The sequence below is a fragment of the Mustela lutreola genome, chromosome 2 (assembly GCF_030435805.1).
Source record: "Mustela lutreola isolate mMusLut2 chromosome 2, mMusLut2.pri, whole genome shotgun sequence".
Lineage (NCBI taxonomy): Eukaryota > Metazoa > Chordata > Mammalia > Carnivora > Mustelidae > Mustela > Mustela lutreola.
Window position 1 is genome coordinate 203332242 of NC_081291.1, and position 18093 is coordinate 203350334.

Genomic DNA, 18093 nt, shown 5'->3' on the forward strand with positions numbered 1-18093 from the left:
CCCTCATATATTCTCATCTATATAGAGTGATGCCTCCACTGGAATTAAAAAAGTTTAATGTCAGGGGGCCTGGATGGCTCAGTCATTTCAATGGCAGGCTATTGATTTCACTTCAGGTAATGATCTCAGTGTCCTAGGATAGAGTCCCGAGCTAGCTCCATGCTCAGTGTGGAGTCTACTTGAGGATTCTTTCTCTCTTCCTCTGTCCCTCCCCTTGCTTATGCATGCTCAGTCTCTCACTCTCTTTAAAATAAATAAATACATCTTTAAAAAATTACTTAATGCTAGAAATATTGCATAAATTAATGAATAAATTATGATTATTTGTATGTTTATATTTTATATTTTTTATTGTTACAATGATATATATTCAGTTCAAATAATGGTTTATGGATTAATGCAAGGATATAACAATTGTATTAATGTAGGATAATAAGTAGCATTTACAAAGAAGGATAATGTGAAAATATGTGCAGATGATAATAAGAGACAAAAGTTAAACATCAAATGTGAATGGTAATGATTTATTACTTTATAAGTGAGATACACATGAGTTTTATTCTACAGTTTTGTGACAGTGAAAATAATGACTTTTACCACAAAAATGATCAATTATTTCCTTTTTATGCTTTGAACCTTCCAGAAGAAAGAAGAACAATATATTTAATAGCATACATTAATAACACACTCCACAACTATAATTAATGGGTGTCAAAAAACATTGTCACTGAATAAAATTGTTAACAAGTCAAAGTTTATCTTCAGTGCACTGGAATTTTAATTTCTTTGCTATAAAGGAAAGTTTTCAGTTCAGCATCAGTTGAATTTTGAATCTTTCTTATTCTCTTATATTCCATATTTCCTATTTTCTCATAAAAAATCTTCTCTGAAATAATTTCCCTTATTAGTTATAAATTATTATAGCTCAAATAGCTATAGTTCTCTGTGATTGTTGGATTTGAATGGGTATAAAAAATGGTTGGTAAAACAAAAGCTTTTAAATTAAAGAAATGAAAAAATTGTAGTAATTCAAACATTATGAAACTGCTTAGATGAAATAGAGCCAAAAGAAAGGCAAAGGTAATTTTTCAATCATAAAATCTGATTCCATAAATTGTTATACAATTCTTTTAAAATAAATTTGGTCTTTAAGATAAAACATAATTTTCTACATACAGTCAAATAAATTCACATACTAGATTAAAGTACTCCTTATTAAGATTTTGGCTAGAATTACTCTGTATCTTGAGATCTGTTTCAAAAAAAAGTGACATCTTTAAAATACAATATCCCAATCCATGAATGATGCCATTTATTTGTGTTTTAAATAACTTCTTAAAATAATGTTTCCAATTTTCAGTGTGCAAGTTTTCTACAGATATTTTTAGATATGTGTTTTGATATTAGTTATTTTGTACGTCAGAACTATCTTCTTTGTGGAAAGGAAGGTAGATTGAATGGTGAACAGCCTTAAATCAATGTCAAATTTCAGCAGCATAGCCATGGTAGGCATATAACACAGAATAAGAGAATTCTCAGTATACACCTTATATCAATGTTGTCTAATAGAAATACACTGAAAACCACATATACAACTTTAAATGTTCCAGATGATCAATCAAGAAATTAAAAAGAAGCAAGTAAAATGAGTTTTAAAATTGTTTTATTTAACAAGTATATACAAAATATTATTTCAATGTGAAATAAAAATAAAATTATTAAGTTACTTTACATTATTTATTTCAGACTATGTCTTTAAAATCAATTATATATTTTATACTTAAAGTATATTTCAATTCTGATTAACAATGTTTAAATCTCTCATTAACTACTTGTGGCAGTAGTCACTGTATTGGACAGCATAGTTATTTACCATGGAGGTCATCAGTAATTGCCCTGAGATATAAAGGAGTATGATTAACAAGTATTATCTATCTATAAACCAAAGAGAACCAGTTAAGTGTTGTTAATATTTTGGTTGATAGCCTTTCTGACATCACTGTGTGGATATAAATAAACTATTCGTGTATTTAATTTCTAATATTTCATATGTAAAATACACGAATTTATGAATATTTACATCTTTTCACATTTTTCCAAGCACAATTTCTGGAACAGAGAACATTCTAAATGATTTAAAATAAGTGCCATCAGTAATTTAGTGGAATGAGGTGATCTATCTAATTTCATAAATTGTTGCTCATCCCATTTATGAGGAAAAGAAATGCCATTGAAATAACAATTGCTTAAATCAAAGCAGTACAACACATCTTGTCAGTAAAACCCCCTCGCAGTGGATATTTCTCTTGGTGTCTTGAAATGTTTGACCTTTCCCAAATCTGTCCCTATCCAGATAGTATCTCACTTAGATTATTGCTCCAAAAATCAATAGGAGTTAACTATATGAAAATGAAGGTTCTATGCGGGCAGTACTTCATGGTTTTATGTTTGTTTGTTTTTTATTTGTGTTTTGTTTTGTTTTGTTTTGTTTTTCCTGCGTTGTATCCTCATGTAGATATTGCTTAGGTATAGGAAGAAAATAAAAAGGGGCTACATCAGAAGAAACAAGTATGCCAAAACTAAAATTACTTTTCATCAGGGCCCTTCCATGAATTTTCTAAAGCATAAAGCATAAAGCAAATATTAAAGCATTTTCTAAAGCATCTGAAAATTTGGCAAATATTTGGCAAGCAATGGAATCAGTCTGCACTGGACTGCAGTTAAAATGCAGATACAGCTTGCATCTAATACAATGAGATGAAGTTCCCATTTTCCTGGAAATATAATTTGTCAAGCATAAACTTCTTGTTCTATAGTGCTGCCACCGCTTTTCAATGAATGTGTCACATTAATTAAAGTGGAAAAAAAATCTGTGCAACTTTGAAAAATGTTTTCCAACCTGACTGGATAAATGCTGGAGTTAATGAGGTCAGGTGTGCCTCCAATCCCATGCAAGATTGCTGTCATCGCATCAGAGGGAAATGCTGTCTACATACTGTATATCGTGTTTCTTTTTTTTTTTTTTTTTTTTTTTTGTATATCGTGTTTCTGATTGACTATTGCACAAATGCCTGTCTTTGGTTACTAAGTTGACAATGAAAAGGGGAATTGGTAAGGAAGCAGAATAAAAGTGTAATGTGTTTTTAAGACAGTTCTTGGAACACTGAAAAAATAAAATAAAATTAAAAAAAAAAAAAAAGACAGTTCCCTAAAAGTTTAGGCTTATAGAAACCTCAATCCAAAACTAAACAACCATCAAAACAGATAAGCCACCATCACTTGTCACTAATAATAAAACACCTGTTCTGTGAACCACAATATTCTGTTAATAAGATTCTCTAATGTTCTTATGCAATTCCAGCTACCTGATCTCTAGCCCTGTGCTACTTATGGTGGTCAGTTGACTGAGTCAATTTTCAATCTGTCATCTGTCTGTGATAATGTAAGTACAAATAGTAAGAATAAATATTTAGAACATTTCTAGTAATATAATGGAATCATTTATGACCACAGGAGCCAATATTTTTTTTTAAAATGGATCTGGGTTGTATATTTATGGTTTTTAGTTTAATTTTTCTAGTTACTTACTTTTATTGTATGTTACACACATAGAATTAGAAATTTATGGTGTAGCTCTTCCTCACCCCCAGGCTGTTTGAGGAGCATTTATCTAGGCCACTGTCTTGAAAAACTGTTGACAGACTAGGGCAAAACCTCAAATTTATCATGACACCAACCTGTCAGCAGATAGATGGTATATCTAGGAAAGGATACAGGTTGCTTAAAAGTCAAGAATCATGATTTAGTCAATTGATTTATTCTTTAGCTTCAATTTTTCACCTTGTCCTCTGATGAATTTCATGTTTGTCTCACGCTTAATGAGAGCCTCTCGTTACCTATGATGTAGGCCTGTATGATAATAAATTTTAAATGAAGCCTACATGCATAGGTTTCAAATATTTCTCTTTATTAGTCCTCTACCTCATGAGGATAGTTGATCCACAAGTGAAATTATTTGGTCTATACACTTTAATGTTACAGAACTAACGCTGATCACATGGATCCCATTCTTAATTCCACATTTAGAATGCAGTTAGTTTGCTCATAAACACCCACTCAGAACAAAGGAAAGCATATTTTATTTAGTAGCTATCAAGGCAATCTAGAATAGTTCCCAAATATGTCACCACTGGGGTCTTCTCTATTAACTAGTAATTTACAGAGTGCTTACTTTTAAGAAATAATAGGTTAAAAAAAAAATATATATATATATACACCTTACTATTTAAGTGTCGTATTACTCTTTAATATTGAACCACTTTAAAACAACAACAACGAAGCAAGGGCACCTAGGTGACTCAAATCATAAAGTGTCCAGCTCTTGATTTCAGCTCAGTTCATGATATCACAGTTGAGAGACAGAAACCCGCGACAGGCTCACACACCGGGCATGGATTCTGTTTAAGATTCTCTCTCTCTCTCCCTCTGCTCTTCTCTGTCTCTTTCAAAAAGGTAGTTAATTAATTAGTTAATTCATTTTATTTAATTTATTTTTTTTACAGATTTAATTTATTTATTTGACAGACAGAGATCACAAGTAGGCAGAGAGGCAGGTAGAAAGAGAGAGGGGAAAACAGGCTCCCCACTGAGCAGAGATCTGGATGTGGAGCTTGATCCCAGGACGCTGGGATCATGACCGGAGTGGAAAGCAGAGGCTTTAACCCACTGAGCCACCCAGGTGCCCCAGTTAATTAATTTTAATTTAATTAAAAAAAAACTTTTATCTTGTTTATTTGGAATTCCTTCATTAACCACTTATATAGTCAATAAATAATATTTATGTTTTCATAACATTGACATTTATTTATTCAAAAATATTGTCAGATGCAGTGCTAGAATTAGGGATCTTATGCAAGTAAAATATTTATAACCACATACACTAATGAAACTACTTACAAAGAATTTATTTTCATTTTGATTTTCTCAGTAATGTAGAATGATAATCTAAATAAAAATATATAGATTAATATACAAATTGTTTTTCAGAAACAATAATGAATTTTATTTGGTAAGATATAAATAAATAATACTTTTTATCATTACAATCATCACCACTGTTTAGAGCACAGAATGAAAATTTCCAGGTAGTCCTACTATAAAATAAATTTCATTATTAGTAAATATAACATTAATAAGCTTTTTCAGTTTATTATCACTTTTAATTCAAGAACAATATATAAAACACCTTATCATAGAAGGAGGAGCTATAATATATTTGAAAGGATGCATCTAGAATAAACTTCAAGGAGATTGGCAACCCCAAAGAAAAAGATCTATATTGGTTAGATAGGGTTGGCTTGGTTAAGATTGGGTGGTAAGAATGTTTTGAGAGTCTGGGAGGTTATGCAGATAATGAGTGATAGAGCTAGTATTAGAATTCAAGTCACATAATCAAAAGTCAATGTGTTTGGGGTACCTGGATGACTGAGTTGGTTAAGCTTCTGATTCTTGATCTCAGCCCAGGTTTTGATCTCAGGGTCATGAGTTCAAGTCCCATGGCTGGTCACGGAGCCTCCTTAAGCAAACAAACCAGCAAATAAACAAAATCAATGTATTTAAATCTTCAGTGTATTTTCAAGTGGTTCTCACGGATGAGAATGTGTGCAGTAGCTAATAGTCTTAATTCCGGAATCACATTGCTTTGGTTTGAGTTGTGGTCCCAGTATTTTATAATCAGTAGTAGAATATTGGATAAATTACATAATCTCTCTGTGCCTTAGTTTCCTCATATATAAAATCAAGAAAATAATAGGCCCTCATTGATAAGGTAGTTGTAAAAATGACATGCATTAGTAGATAATGTATAATTCAAGAGTTTCAACTTGTGTCTGGCACAGAGTAAACATTCATAATAATTTTATAAGGCATGATTTATCATAGTGAGGGCTGAAAGCTTCACATAGGTTTATATTTACATGATTTCCTGGTTTATTTAGCAGTTTGGTTTATTAGTCATTCAATTGTATTTGTTTAGACATAAATACTAATATTCTAAGACATTTAAGTACTTTTTACCCAGATGGAGGGAATAAATGTATAATCATTTCATTGTAATACCACTAGCAAATAAAGGTGAAATACAAGTAAAATCACAAAATGATGTGTCTAGACATTTATATCACATTCCTCAAGCCAGATGTTATTGTGAAATTTTAGTAGCATATATATTACCTGGCATAGGTGATTCTGCAAAACGCAGTTGTCAGTACTTGTCAAATTATCAGTTGTTAATATGCAAAATAAAATATCCAGAAGAATGAAGATGAGCTGCATAGATGTCTCTTAAGGCAAAAGAACTGGCAACATTACTGTGAATTTTTACCACCTGAAGTGAGTGTGTTTCTAAAATGTTGCATATGGCATTCAGCATGAGTTAAGTGAAAATGTGATGTTGCAAGGTGATGGCAGCTTTGCATTCCTAATACATCTGTCCAAAATAAACATTTTGAAATATATTTGTATAGGTGTGATCTTCCTGGAAAGAAACCATATTATTTTCTTTAGCATTCAGCCAGCAAAATTGAGGCTTTGCTGTCAGAGAAATGAAAATCCCCTGCAAATCTCAATAATTCAGTAAAATCTATCTACCATTTAAGATATTTACAGAACTGTTTTAGCCATTGTTATGAGCTGTATTTTGTTTCTCCCAAAATTCATATACTGAAGTCCTAATGTCCATTTCTGACTGTTTTTCACATTAGAGTCCTCATAGAAGTAATTAAGTCAAAATGAGGTCTTTGGGTCTGGGTCTTAATCACATGTGACCGATGCCTTGTAAGAGGAAGTTTGGACACAGATGTGTGAAAGAGGTGATGTAAAGACAGAACTTGATCATCTACAAACTAAGGACAGAGGCCTGGAATAAATCCTTCCTTCAGGGTCCTCAAACAAACATACAAACAAGAAAACCAACCAACCAACCAACCAACCAACCAAACAAACAAAAAAGGAAAAGAAAAAGAAAAAACAAAACAAAACTCTGTAGTTACCATGATGTTGGATTTCGGCCTTTCTTTCTTTCTTTTTCTTTTCTTTTTTTAAGAATTTATTTATTTGACAGAGAGAAATACAGCAAGAGAGGGAACACACACAAGAAGAGGGAATGGAAGAAGGAGAAGCAGGCTTCCCACCTAGCAGGGAAACCAATGCAGGGCTTGAACCCAGGATCTTGGGATCATGGCCTGAGCCAAAAGCAAATGCTTAATGACTGAGACACCCAGGTACCCCTGGAATTCTGCCTTTCCACTCCCACTGTAGAAAAATCCAGGGGCGCCTGGGTGGTTCAGTCGTTAAGCATTAAGCCTCTGTCTTTGGCTCAGGTCATGATCCCAGGGTCCTGGGATGGAGCTCTGCACTGGGCTCCATGTTCAGTAGGAAGCCTGCTTCTCCCTCTCCCATTCTCCCTGTTTTTATTCCCTCTCTCACTGTCTCTCTTTCTCAAATAAATAAATAAAATATTAAAAAACTCTTAAAAAATCCATTTCTGTTGTTTAAGGCACTCAGAATGTAATATTTTTCTTACAGCAGACCTAGCAAACTGGTACAGCCATATTAAACTTCCACTGATATTTACTTGACAATTTTCCACTTTGCCATAAGGTATGAGTTTTTTATATCACTCTTATAAGAAGAAAATAATTTTAGATTCAACATTTCAATGTATCAACTATTGCCTTTTGAGTTTCAGAAGAGGAGACTCGCCAGTCATAAAGAAAAATTAAAATCAGTACTGATAATTACTTTCATAAGAAAGAAAGAGTAGGAGCAGCTATTTGAATAACAATTACCAGTTTTTATATTACAACTGGCCAGAAATTGTGGATATGGTTTAAAGACCCTGCTAGGGTTTTTGCATACTTCAGTTGGAATGTTTTGGGCCTAAAGCTTGGAAGAGTGGGCTACATGGTTTTGATTCTGACTTCAATTTTTTTTTTTTAAATTTTATCCAAGGGGCCCATTGAAAATGCCAGAAATGCCTAATTTTGTTTTGTTTCGTTTTGTTTTTTTCCAAATACAGTTATCCTGGGCCAACTCAAATGGGTTGGGTTGTCCCATGGCACCTCACTTTTCCAGAAATGGCACAAATGCAAGATACTATGAATAAACCAGTATAGGACTAATTGCCTTTCCTTAAATAATCCATCATCTACTTGAGAAGGTAAACAGACAAGCAAATAATTTATAATACATCATGATAAATGCAGTGATACCTGTAGTATTGTAGTAGCAAAGAGGAAAATGAAAGATGAGCAGTCTAAGAGTAAAGAAGTGAGACACCATTGACTGCTTCTGGTTTATGAAACCCCAGGGACACTTGTGATTATTAAAGTCTAGGTGTGGAAGAGACTGCTTGTTCCCCATTGCCTGGCCTCCTTAAAAGAAGTTTTAACCTTTGTTACAGGCTATTTTGGATATTTCAGGTAAGTTTTGATTTCCTAGCCCACAAGTTGAGCTGATATTGAAAACAACTTATTCCACTACACTTTTATGCATGATACAGCCATTTATTCCACAGCACAAATTTTTAGAAATTGAATGTGAATGATTGACTAATTAGATATCACAAATTATACATTTCAAACTGCTATTGGTTTTAATGACTAACAAAAGGAAACTATACCTTGTGAGTCAAAAAAGCCAAAGGAGTTCACAGCTCCATCACTGACCTTGTAGCTCTTCTTGTTTTTTTAGAAGTTATACACTGGGTTACAACAAAAATAGAGTAAGGTCAGGTCCAAAGGTGACAGAGATGTGTTTACAAATTGAAGGGGAAAGAAGAAGTCATCAGTGTTTATTTTTCCAGTTTTGACCTTTGCAATTTGGATTTATTTTTTATAATAATGAAATGGTTACTACTGAAATCGTTGAAAAAAATTTGGCTATTCTGTGAATGGCCCCTCAGGTTCTTATTGAAATAAAAAATTGTAAGATCTCTGTAGATCATGTAAGTTTTCTCAAAAATACAGCTCAGATATTATCAGAAAGAATGTATTTTCCTCTTTGTAACAACATTCAGGTAAATATAAGACTTGTCTGAAATGTAGATAGATACATAACACAATCATAATACATAATACAATCAATTTTGTAAAATAATGATTAATATACAATGTGTAAAAAGCAATTACAAGAGAAAAAAAGTTTAAATATATATCTCCTACATATTTCTTTGTCAGCATCAATCACTAATATGTTCATTCTTTTTTTTTAAGTTTTTACTTATTCATCTGAAAGAGAGAGAGAGAATGAGAAAGAGAGAGCACAAGAGAGGGGAGGGTCAGAAGGAGAAGCAGACTTTCTGCTGAGCAGGGATTTCCCAATGCAAGACTCAATACTGGGACTCCAGGATCATGACCTGAGTCAAAGGCAGTTATCCAACCAACTGAGCCAACCAGGCATCCAATCACTAATATATTCTAACATATACTTACTTCGAAAATTTTGTCTTTAATAAGGGAATATGTACATACATATATATGTATGTATACGTTTACATTTATATTATTTCCTATCCCAGAAAAAGATTTCTCTGTCATTCACTTATTTTAAAGTTTTGTGGCCTCCATAACTTTCATAAACACATTAAATCTGTTGGTGCATATTCTTCCAATATATTCACTATATTTTGGAAACATGTCTGTAGATTTCTTATAACACAATTATCTTAAAATAAATCAGACTTATTTTAATAAAGAGCTATTATGTGCTTGACTATAATATTAATTAACAAAGTTAAAATTCTTTCTTATTAGCAGATCAATGCCAAGCTTCCTTAGGTAACATAAAGTAAAACATTGATCTGCTTAGATTATTTATGTCAAAATAAAATATTTTATGTTTTGATATAAATAATCTAAATAGATTAATTTAGATTAAAAGAGAATTCTTGGTTTTAAAACTTCAAATAATTGAAGCTAAAGGGTAATATTACTTATTTCACACATAACATAGTCTCTTCATTGTATTTTATTTATATAACCTAAATATAACATTAAATTGATAGACACTTTCTAAGAAACTGTGCTTTTTTTACATATATGTTTTTGTAACAATATAGTATAAAATAACTTTTATGCATTTGAGTTTTAAATTCTAGGGTCCACATTTTTAACATAATTATTTCAGTGGTATTGAGTTTATTATTATTACTTTTTTTAGCCTCTAAATTATATACAAAGTGTGCAAAGTTTTAAAAGCCTTAACTTTCTTGGATATCTACAGGATTAGAGTTTCTTTTTTTTTTTTTTTTACTTTTTAAAAATTAATTACTTCCCATTATTTTATTTTAATTTTTAATTTTTTATAAACATATAATATATTTTTATCTCCAGGGATTAGAGTTTCTACACTGGAATACAAACCGACTGTGAGTGCCACAGATCATTCAAACACTGATGTGGTTCTCCAAGGTGTGATGAGAGAAAGTAATTTCTGCTTATCTTTGTTCCACACTAAGTGATGCATATTTTATTCTGGGTTCTGGTACACAAAAGGGGGATCCCTATAAAGACACCCACCTTGAATGCCAGAGGTAAACATATAGTATTTACACATAGAAAATTACTTTATAAAAATGCATTGTTTCAAATAGTATCCTTATACCTAAGAGACAATGTAAATTGATTAAAAATTACCTGGTAAATTTGGAGTATACGTGAATACTACTACGATGAATGTAAAAACAAAACAAAACAAATACCAAATTAAGAATGTTGCATCAGATCCAACTTTAGTGCTTCTGGCATCTGCTTTCCATTTGGTCCAAATGGACAAGGTCCCACTTGGCTTTAGCAACCTGCTCAGTAGAGAGTTCTGACAGCACTACAGACCTTCTTTACCTCTCCAAAGAAAGTCCACAAACTGAAGGTTGCTCAAGGGGAGATGAGGGAGATGGGGTAATGGGATGATAGGCATTAAGGAGGACTCATGATGTGATGAGCATTGGGTGCTATATGCAACTGATGAATGATTGAACACTACATCTGAAACTAATCATGTATTATATGTTGGCTAATTGAATTTAAAAAAAGGAAAAGGAAAAAAAAAAGAAAAGTAAAGAAAAGAAAAAAGAAAAGAGAAAAAAAGTCAGTTCAGGCAATTCCCCTGTTTGCCAGAAAATAGGACAATTTTTATCAATCAAGACGTGGATTTCAAAAATCAGTGCCATGAGATCACAGCCCACAATTAAATATTAGTATTTAACCTTCACTTCAGGCTCTATTTTCCAGGTTACTCAGATTATAAAACATCTCATTCTGGGTTTTATCACATTGTTTTTAATAACTCACCAGGTATAACTTTGGTATATAGATATAGCACAAGACTTATATGAATTCATCCTAATAAAATATTTGTTTTGTTTACATGTACTTCAGAAGTTAATAATTTCCCAAAGGTAAGAATTCATTTTGTTTAAATTTCTATTTTTCTACTCTAATAATAACAGGGGCAATTACAGTAATACTATAATACTATTAAGAACTAATTAGGTTCCAGGATAATTTTCATTTAATTTGAGTCTTTATAACTACTCTGTGAATATATATCTTTAAATTCCTTGTATTTCTCCTGATGCCTCATTTATTTTAATAAAAGCTTGTAATCTATTTAATGGTTTTGTGATCTAGCCTCTGGTGTCTGTGTGTCTAACTTTGTTAATTCTGTTACATTGTGGCATACTTTTTGTGTAAAATAAATAATCATCACAATTTTTATGCAATATAGTGAATATAATCTTGAAAATTGATATATTTTTGTAATATGTTTCTGGTTGGATTATAAATTGTCAGAGAAAAAATAGAGTAAACCATACATGAAAATTCCTGAGAGTAAGCAATACTTCAGGGGACACACCAGGCATTGTTTACCTGAATTCACAATGTTAGTATCTCCAATGCAGGATGATATGGTAGAAAGAGCATTCAACTTAATGCTAATGACAACTTGTAGTATTCTCAGTAGTGGAGAAAAGGTTTAGGGAATATTCCTTCATCTTTCAATTCCTTTATCTCATTATCTGTACAATAAGAAATTTGGACAAGATCTTCTCTTGGGTCTACTCTAGTTACAAACTTTGTAATATTAATGGAAAACAATTTAAAAATAAGTCAAAGCCTGTTCTAAGGAATATTATTTCAAGTTACATAGAATAGTTTAAATGAATAATATTATATTAAAGAGGTCCCAGAAGACATTAATGACAAAAAGAGAAGGGGAAAATATCATGGTGAAAATATAAAACAATTTTTGCATTACTATTCGAAGTCTTCAGTTACTATTTCCCATTTGATCTGACCTCTTGTAGATCATTATAAATGTCTCTTTTTTGTGTGTTTATATTGCTTTAATACTACAAATCTTGCAAAAATTATAGCAAATATATCAGTGAATTTGAGCAGTTCTAAAATATGTGTTTTGATAATTAGGCATGTAGCTGCTTGTTTAACTTTTTCTGACAAAGATCATTAGTAGACTGGAATGATCTGGAGGACCAACATGGACCCTATAGAGTCATTAATCTGATTTTATTTAGTGTTGTAGTTTCTCTTGGGAGTTGTTGCAAAGGAAAGGGCAATTCACTCTCTGTCATCTAATTCAGGCCATTTCATAGGTTAAAGATATATTTTGGGGGAGGAAAATTATTAAAAGTAAAATAGGCTAAATCATCAGTTTCTACTGATTTCCTTGTTGAACCAAAGGTAGATTATGGTGAAAGCCCCAGAAAATATGACAATTTGTGTTAGTAGTCATATATATGACTATATGGCATATTACAAATCTGCCGTGAATTGAATTCACATTAATTGTTAAAGAATACATGTTCACATACTCTCTCATTATTTGTGCTAAAAGATTAAAATAAATGTGAGCTGTATGAATTTACCCTTTTATATCTATATCAGATATATTTGGACTCTTTATTCGTTTTGAAGAAAATTCTACACCCTCTCAATATTTCTATGAATCCTGTGAGGCTTATATTTTGATATTCATTTTATACCTTACAATATTCCTTTGCAGAATCTTTGATAGTTTTGTATCTTATCATATCACTCTGGATCCAGATGTTGTCTTTCTGGGTCATTTACATCCAGAAGAATAACTGAGATGATTTTTGTGATTTCTACTAAAAACAAGAACACAAACAACTTTAAAAAAGGAAAAGAGAAAAATAAAAAAAAAAGCAAATAAATCCAATAAATAATTTTGGACTTTATAATTCATCATCGAAATGAAAAGATCTTCAAAGAGAATAGTATCTGAAGAACTGAGATGAGACTGTGATTTTGCTCTACTTTCAACTGAACAATTTAGCTTACCACACTTTCATGGATGCCAGGGGAACAAAAGAGCTTCCTGGTTCAGAGAAAAGAAATCTCTTGCTTAGGACAGAGCAGAGAATATAAGCTTCATGTTTGCATCAACTCAGGTTGCCTCATATGTTCCAGTGGGGTCATACAGTGCTTGGATTAGTTGTATGCCGTACAGCCAGTGGCTCTGGGCCTCAACCAAGGAAGCCCAAACCTAGAAAATGCCCTGTACCAAAAGGGGATGCAAGAAAACCTGTCCAAACTTTGCAACACAAGGAAACCTTAGCTTCTTTTATTTTCCTTTTTTTTTTTTTTTAAGATTTTATTTATTTATTTGACAGAGAGATCACAAGTAGGCAGAGAGGCAGGCAGAGAGAGAGAGGGGGAAGCAGGTCCCCGCTGAACAGAGAGCCTGAAGCAGGGCTCGATCCCACGACCCTGAGATGATGACCTGAGCTGGAGGCAGAGGCTTAACCTACTAAGCCACCCAGATGCCCCAAACCCTAACTTTCTTATCCTGAACAGTAAACAAATCAGTCCTTTGCTCTGGAAATAGAGAGTATATCTATTTTTTAAAGCATGTGCTATACAGTTATCCTTTAAATCAAAGTCCAGAACAAAAATTGTCAGTGACTCCACTGAAAAGTTATAGAGAAATAAGAGAGAACTATGGACCATTGTCTCCTAATTGTCTCACTTTGTAATAGTGCTATATAGAATGATCAGGGAAGGATGTGTTCTTTACCCTTTCTTTTTCTTTCTTGGTCTACTTTTTGGCTATCCTTCAATCCTTTTCATATGTAATACTAAGAAAATTAACTAATATTGCACTCAGTGACTCAAGATCTTAGACCCCAGTTTCTGAGTACTAATGGGTAGTGCACCCAAGAAAAATATTTATATGTATGGAGAGAAAACATGAAAAAAAATCAACAAATAGATGTTAGTCTCTATAATTCTAAATCCTTAGTAATTTTTGAGAGAATCAACAAAAAGTGGATTTTTATAATAATAACATAAACATTTGGTTGTCCTTTGACACAGTCCTATACACCATATGTTTAAAACATATTTTAAGGATATACATATAACTTAAGGGCTAGTAATGTAAGAAAGGTATCTCCTCTAAGTGTTTCTTCTATCTATTTAATGGTTTTATAAGTATATCTACTTAAAGCCCTTTTTAAACAAGGCATATTACTTGTCATTCACATAACACTATATCCTGAAGTGTCTGTATAGCATTTATTTTTGTTTAGCTTAAATATTATCTGTAAGTCACTAAAAACCTTAAGAACAACGGACTTATACATCAGAATTTCTGGATTCATGATCCGGCCATGTTAATGACAAGCTCTGTGATCTTGGACTACAATGTTTCTTCTTTTATTTCCCCCCACTTTTCCACAGTATGCACAGTAGTGAACATATATCCAAGTAACCTTTGGGTTTTAAAATTCCATGTCAATAACAGAAGGCAGAACCACCTACTCTCTAAAGCAAACCATTCCAATCTCATTTTCATGTGAAGTGACCTCTTCCATATCACCAAAAGGAAGCCTACCACTCTTGATTTAATGGATGGATCACATTTGACCAATAAAACCACAGGAGACAAGGTTGCAATATTGTACATTAAAGACACCTGAACACACTATGATTACAGGCAATGGTTTATTTTGATAACCTTTTAAAAGGAAAATTTAAGCAAAGAAAGGACAAAGAATAATTTTTTTAAATATTTAATTTATTTATTTGACAGAGCAAGACACAGTGAGAGAGAAAACACAAGCAGGAGGAGTGGGAGAGGGAGAAGCAGGTTTTCTGCTGAGCAGGGAGCCTGATGTGGGGCTCCATCCCAGGACCCTGGGATCCTGACCTGAGCCAAAGGCAGAAGCTGAACGACAGAGCCGACTAGGCAGCCCAAGAATAGGATGATTTTACAAAAGTGATTTAACAATGAAATCACTTTAAAAAGAGATACTAAAGGGACGCCTGGGTGGCTCAGTTGGTTAAGCAGCTGCCTTCGGCTCAGGTCATGATCCCGGCGTTCTGGGATCGAGTCCCACATCGGGCTCCTTGCTCCGCGGGGAGCCTGCTTCTCCCTCTGACTCTGCCTGCCACTCTGTCTGCCTGTGCTCGCTCTCGCTCTCTCTCTCTGACTAAATAAAAAAAAAAAAAAAAAAAAAAAAAAAAGAGATACTAAAGGAGAGGTTACTACATATATAATTATGCTTGGTTTCTTGAGAACTTTAATATTTCCTCTGCAGATCTAATTTATTTCATTTTTTCTCTTACATTTTTTAAATACACTTCTTACTAAAATGTAAAAAATAGACATCAACCAAATACGATTTTTAAAATACTATGTGAGATATAGCAAATCTGACAAAATATTATTTACAGGAGTGCTTGGCTGGCTCAGTTGGTTAAGTGTCTACCTCAGCTCTTGATCCTGGGGTCCTGGGATTGAGCACTGCATCAGGCTTTCTGCTCAGCAACAAGCCTGCTTCTTCCTCTGTCTACCACTCTGCTTACTTGTGCTCTCTCCCTCTCTGTCAAATAAATAAATAAAACCTTTTTTACAAGGATATTATCTATAAAACAAATCAAAACAAACAAGCAGGGACATTTTAATCTATTATGGCAACAATGCAGCTAAGATCTCATTGAAGTTTTTTAAATGACCAAATGATGTCAAGTAGTATTTTCTGTAAATTTAGGAGAACTTTTAATAATCAGCCAACATACACAATTTCAAAATCTATTCTTGAGGGTGCGGAGATAATGGAGAATTAGATGTGAACCTTGAAAGAACCAATAACTACAATATCTGTCATTTAGTTCAATTCCGTTTTATCTAGTAGATATAACTGTCTACAAGCTTGCTTCCTTCCTTCCTTAAAGAGCTTAAGAAACTTCAAAGGGCAGGAAAACTTTCATCAAACTATATACATATTTTTACATTTCATGAGAAAATCAATGTTAAAAATTTACTTACAACTTTGAAAAGTAGTTGAATTTTCAATCAAATTTCAGTACTCACCAGATAATTTATAACAAACATCAGGTGATTTTTAGCATTTTCCCAACTTAAGATCAAAAGAGCCTTTTAAAGATAGTTTCTTACTATATACCTTATTAAGAGAGAAAAATAACATTACTTTTTCATTCTTAGAACCTCAAAGTTTGAGGATTATATTGGTAATTAACAATGAAAGTGTCTTTTTTTTTTTTAAAGATTTTATTTATTTACTTGTCAGAGATAGAGGGAGAGAGAGCGATGAGCACAGGCAGACAGAGAGGCAGGCAGAGGCAGAGGGAGAAGCAGGCTCCCTGCTGAGCAAGGAGCCCGATGTGGGACTCAATCCCAGGGTGCTGGGATCATGACCTGAGCCGAAGGCAGCTGCCCAACCAACTGAGCCACCCAGGCGTCCCAACGATGAAAGTGTCTTGAAAAGGACAAGCAAGAAGATAGTTTCTTTCCAAAAAGGCACAACTTAGTCAAATTAGTGTATGTAATTATTATTATTTTTTTAATTTTTCAGATATAATGCATTAAAGCCTTCCAGCTGAGGGGATATATTTACCATATTTTCTTTTCTTTTTTTTTTTTTAAGATTTTATTTATTTATTTGACAGACAGAGGTTACAAGTAGGCAGAGAGGCAGTCAGAGAGAGAAGGAAGCAGTCTCCATGCTGAACGGAGAGCCAGATGTGGGGCTCGATTCCAGGACCCTGGGATCATGACCTGAGCTGAAAGCAGAGGCTTTAAGCCATTGAGCCACCCAGGCGCCCCACTATATTTTATTTTCTAAAACTATTTTGCTTAAATATTTTTTCCTTAAATAGTTTAAAATAAAGTCTTTCAGTTAAAGATGGCAGATTTATCACAGGTATTTTCTTTAATGCTTTTTCAATTCCCAACAAAAAGACAGTAAAACTATCTGAAAAGGGGAGAAGCATGCATCTCACGCAGACAAAAAGAATAGGGGAAAAATTGCAGGCTGGCTTTTTTTCTTCAAGTGGACAAGGAAACTTATCAGTGATTACTGATTTGGAGTAGAATGCAAACATCAGCAACAACACAAAGAACAGCAACGGGAAGCTTAGCTGTCTTCTGGGCATCCTGCAGAACCTAGGATAGGCCCATATTCTGCTGATAGTAGGCACCTCTCCACATGGCTCCAGGATTTAAAAGAGGAGGAAGGTTTGAAAAATCCAGACAGATTTCTAGAGAATTCCCCACCAAAGGAAATAAAGTCTTAAGATCTTAAGTCAGGCACAGTTGAGAGGGGAGCACTCATATGGAAAACAGAAGGACTAGAAAAAAGGTATTAATTGAATGTTGTGGCAGTTCTTTCTTTCCTACTCTTCTGCCATGCCCCTACCACTCTTAAATTCAAACCATCACCCATTATTAAGAATGATAGATTTCTCTATAAAGAAAAACTACATAACTAACTAAATAAATACTACATCTAAATAATGACGTTTGATTGTTCCCCAAAGGAAAACCCAGTAATATCATCCTTAGCTTAAAGACACTGCAGTAAGTCTTATTATGCAAGTAGAAGTATGCAGTAGTCCTATTCGGTTTCTCACTCTTTATCATGAGCTAGTTGGTAGTTAAGATCACCAGAAATTAAAGAAAAATATAGGTTATAAAAGAAAATAAAATTAAGTTAAATCGCAAGTGAATTGTATCAATACAACTTTTTAT